Below are 5,145 nucleotides of genomic sequence, written 5' to 3' on the forward strand. Positions count from 1 at the left end.
TCTCTCTCTCTCTCTCTCTCTCTCTCTCTCTCTCTCTCTCTCTGTATTTTAGGGAAGGGTCTACAGGGTGTTCAGGGTCTCACTACTAGATCAGACTCATAATGATCCTCCTGTTTACAGCCTCCCAAGAGCTGGGATTACAGGCACGCACCACCACACCTAGTCTCAATTGCCATCTCAGTGTGTCCAGGGGCTGGGCCGACACAGCAGGTTTGGGGATTGAAGGGGATCAAACCCCTAGCCCCTGCACCTGCTTGCAGGCAATTTAATCTGCTGAGCTATTTGGCCAGCCCTTGGTTGATTTCTTGATAATATCCATTTTTCATATATTTATTTTCTGTTTGCATTTCTTCATCTGAAAAGTGTGTTTTCATCTCAGGTGCCCATTACATATTGGGTCTTTAAGTTTGGAATGTCTGATATTTTTTAGTTCTTTGCATGTTCTAAATAGTAATCCTTTGTCTAGCAATATTTTTTTCACATTGTGGATTGTCTCTTCACTCTACTTATGGTTTCTTTTGCTGTGCAAAAGCTTTTTAATAATATTAAACCTCAGTTGTTGATTCTTTGGAGGTAGTTGTTGTGTGATTGGAGTTTTGTTCATAAAGCTTTTGCCTACACCAACATCTTTAATAGTTTTAGCTATTCTATCTTCCAGAAGATTTAATATTTCTGTTTAATATTTAGAACTTTAATCCATTTCAAATTTATTTTAGTTTATGTTTATAGATATGAGTTCCATTTAATCTTTGGTATCTCCAGAGCCAGTTTTTCTAGCATCATTCATTAAAGAGGTTACCTTTCTTCCAATTAGTATGTTTGGTTGTGTATATCAGGAGTTATTTCTGTATCACCTAATATGTTCCATTGGTCTTTGAGTATTTTTGTTGCCAGTATCATGTTGTTTTATCAAAGTAGCTTTAGTGTATAACTTCAAGTCAGGTGTTGTGATGCCCCATGTTTTGTCTATGCTGTCCAGATTTGTCTTTGCTTTTGTAGGTCTCTTCTACCTCCAAATGAATTTTAGGATTATTTTATTTAATTACATGACATACGCTATTAGAATTTTGATCAGAGTTGTAGTAAATATAACAGTTTTGGAAGCATTGCCATTTTCACTATATTTCTTCCTACACGAGAACAAGAAATATCTTCCATTTTCTGATATTCACTTCAATCTCTTTTTCCAGAGTACTATAGTTTTTAGTAGAGGTCTTCTACATCCTTTGTTAGATTGATTATTAGGCATTTCATTTTCTTCAATACTATTGTGAAAGGTGTTGTTTTTGGAATTTGTCTATCAGTGAGTTAGTTATTTATGTACAGGAAGAATTTTGATTTTTCAGCATTGACTTTGTATCCAGATAACCTACTGATTTTGCTTATTAAATCTAGCAGGGGTTTTTTTGTTTTGTTTTGTTTTGTTTTTCAAGAGGGAAAACAAGAACAAATTACAAATAAGAACAAAGAGAAACAAAGCAATGTACAAAAATGCAAGTTACAGAGAATTTCAAAGCAATAATAGAAAATTTACAATGGTTGTTGTATTATGGATTATCATCATCAAATTTGTTGCTCAGATTACCAGATATAGGTGTGCAAGATTAATCAATTAAACATTACCTCTTTTCAATAAACCTTAATTTTTCTTGTCCTTTTTACAGTTTATTTTTAAATTTATTTTAAAGCGAATAGAATTATAATTGAAAAGACATGAGAAAAGGTACACACTTAAAAGAACAAAATGAGAGGTATTCAACTGCTGTTTTCATATTGCACATTGCTGTCCTCAAGTTGCTCAAATTGCAGATATTAGCATATAGAGTTAGTCAAAGTAAAGATTTTAAACATTAACTGCTATCAAAACACTGATGGAGGGCCAGCCAAATAGCTCAGTGGATTAAAGTGCCTGCAAGCAGGTGAAGGGGTCAAAGGTTTGATCCCTGGGCCTGCCATGCCGGGCCTACTCCTGGGGCATGCTGAGACGGCAATTGAGACTGGGCGTGGTGGCACATGCCTGTAATCCCAGCTCTTAGGAGGCTATAAACAGGCAGATCACTACAAGTCCAATCTAGTAGTGAGACTCTGAACAGCCTGTAGACCCTTCCCTAAAAATACAAAAAAAAAGAGTCTTATTTTCCACAAAAAATATTCAAACATTTACCAGTTGAGGCAATCAGTGGTATCACTTGAGGTGCTAAGTGTTTTATCAATACACTGACAAGTTCACTCATCACAGAAAGCTCAGTCAGTTCCTCCAGCACTTGTCATGTCTCCACACCAACGTGGTAGCTGATTCTACAGCCTATCACCACGAGCCTTCAGCATCGTCAAATCTCCTTTAAGTGATCCCTCAAGCCACCCAGAAACACTGTTAGTTTCAAAGTTCACCTGCCCTCTCATGGTATTGAAGATGGATTCTGGCTGTAGGAAGATCTTCTGCATAAATGCACTGAAGTTACCTTTCATGATTTGCTGCAATTACATTTGCAAGGTCTGGATGGGTCATCACTAGCTGAGCAATTGACTTGATGAATGGAGAGTTTCCCATCATCCACTGCAGCAACGTCATCATCCTCCAAGAAGATGACCCTGTGGGTGTGTTCTATGATGGCACTTACATCTGAAAGAGGAATTCCATGGCTCTGTCACCCACTGCATGGAGGCAGGTAGAGCTGTCCAGTTTTTTCATCCTCCTTTTACAGATATTCTTTTTTTTTCTTTTTTTACAGATATTCTTAAAATTCTCAATATTGCATGTTCTGTATAAGATGGGGATCTGCTCTGTGGAGAGTTTATATTTGCTCCGCACTCTGATGAGCAGTGGGCTGCTTCTCCTTGTGGCTACAGCTTATCCTGGGTAGTGGATGTTCTTGAAAACTAATGCAAATACACCTTCCAGTTGCTGAATGACTCTCTTGACCAGAGGAGTTGAAAATGTGACATCCCCAGTTTCCCTATTGTCAAACATGTATTTAATCAGCTTAGAGACGGCCTCTGTGTCTGTTTCTGATCAAACTTGTAGCCTTTGCTTTCCAAATATTTCCTCAGATTTTTGTAATTTGTGATGATCCCATTATGGGTGACAACAAATTCATTGTCCTTGTAGGAGTGCTGAAGGTGGCTATTGACAGCACTGGGAACACCATGAGTGGCACAGCACATGTGGGCAATGCCAAAGTGTGTCTCAAACTCCACCTTTAGGCCCATACAGTCTTGTTGCAAAGTTCTTCATCCCAAGCCTTCACTTTGCCTTTTGTCTTGGCTAGCTGGGTGTGTCTTTCTTTGACTTCATGATTGTTCCCATTGATAGACACACTTGCTGAATCATAGCCTCTGTACTCAAGATGCTGCAGCCCCTTGATGAGGGTCTCAAAAATCTTCTTCCCCGTGAGGGGGACTCTGTAGTTCATGTAAGCGAAGATTCCACACATACTGGTTCCGCTCTGCTCTGCTCCACTCCTGTCTCCGGTCGGGTTGAGTCTTGGGTCAGATTTTCCTTGCACTTTGCACTCTTGCAAAAGCAATATTTTTAATGCTGATCTTACATGCTTAAGTCACTTATCAGTTTCAGGAATTTTTGTAGATTCTTGGGATTTTATATATAGACCATCATTAAATCTGTGAGAACAGTTTTATTTCATTTTCAATATATATACCATTTATTTCATTTTCTTCATTAATTGATTTGGTTAGGAAGTCTATACTAAGCTTAAAAGGGTAGTAATATCAGACACACATCCTTACTTATTTCTAAGCTTAGGACCCTTAAAGATGTTAGCTGTAACTTTTTTGCAGAAGTTTTTCATCAAGCTTAATAAGTTGTTATGGACTGAATTCATCTCCTCAAAATTCATATATAACACCCTTAATTCCTAATGTAATGGAATTAGAAGGAGAAGTTTTAGGGAGGATAATGAGGTCGAGATTAATATGAATGTTGCTCACTCTCTAACCTGTGTGCCAACCGTGATGTGAGGAAATAGAAAGGCGGCCAGTTGTTTCCAAACTCTAAATAGAGTCCTCACCAGATTTCAGTCATGCTGGCACCCTGAACTAATTTCCCAGCTTCCAGAACTGTGAAAAAAACCCTGTATTTAAGTCACTAAGTGTATAGTATTTTGTTATAGAGGCCAGAGCTTTCTAAGACATTTTTCCTTTGTTTTTTTAGTTTTTATCATAAGTAAGTTGAGTTTGTCAATGTCTTTGTATCAATTTTAATGATAATGTGACTTTTTATCACTTCTTTATATATTTACATTGATTTTCATTTTTATTAGTATGTATTTATGATATATAAGAACTCAAAAAACAAGTGTTAGTGAGCTTGCAGGAGAAGAAACTTTTCTACATTTTTGGTGGGGTTGTAAACTGTTACAACCACTATGGAATTCAGTGATGGTACCACTTAAGAGGTTCTACTTTTATTTCTTAAAATAGAAATTCCATTTGACTCAGCTATATGTCTTCTGGTTATCTTCCTGAGAAGGTTAAAGACATTATATTAAAATGATATATAAAAAAAATAAAATGATATATACATACTCATGTTTATAGCAGCACAAGTCATAGGAGATAAATATTGAAAGTGTCCTATATGCCCAGCAACAGATGAATGGATAAAGAAAATGAGATTTATATACACATTGATTGATTTTCAGAATATTAAACATACATGCACAGGATCACACTTGGTCAAAATGTATCATTCTTTTTATTATTCCATTTGTTAATATTTTGCTAAGAAGTTTTGCATCTATGTTTGTGGGTTTCCTTGTACCAATTTTGGCATCAATAGAATCATTGCTAAAAATAATGAATTGCTTTTATTTTCTGAAAGAGATTTGTAAAATGATTAATTTTTAAACATTTGTTACAATGATTTCATGAAACCACCTAGGGAAGATTTTTAAATTAAAATTCAATTTCCTTCATAGTTATAGGGCTATTCAAATACTTGTTTTATGTTGGATGAGTGGGAGTAATTTGTGCTTCTTAAGGAGGAATTAGCCCAATGTTCTTAGCTGTTGGTTTAATAAATATAAAGTTATTTGCAGTATTCTTTCCTTTTTTATGTCTATAAGCTTTGTGTAACTATCCCATTTCAGTTTTTATATTTCTGTTTTATTCTTCCCTGGTTTTGCT

At 36.0% G+C, this 5,145-nt stretch overlaps 1 pseudogene; it reads right to left on the reverse strand.

The window, feature by feature from the left end:
• The window catches only part of LOC101564591, a 6,803-nt pseudogene extending 3,369 nt beyond the window's left edge, over positions 1-3,434 (reverse strand).
• Positions 3,435-5,145: the final 1,711 nt, after the last annotated feature.

Source organism: Octodon degus, unplaced genomic scaffold, assembly GCF_000260255.1.
Source record: "Octodon degus isolate 3935 unplaced genomic scaffold, OctDeg1.0 scaffold00314, whole genome shotgun sequence".
In the NCBI taxonomy this organism is placed as follows: Eukaryota; Metazoa; Chordata; class Mammalia; order Rodentia; family Octodontidae; genus Octodon; species Octodon degus.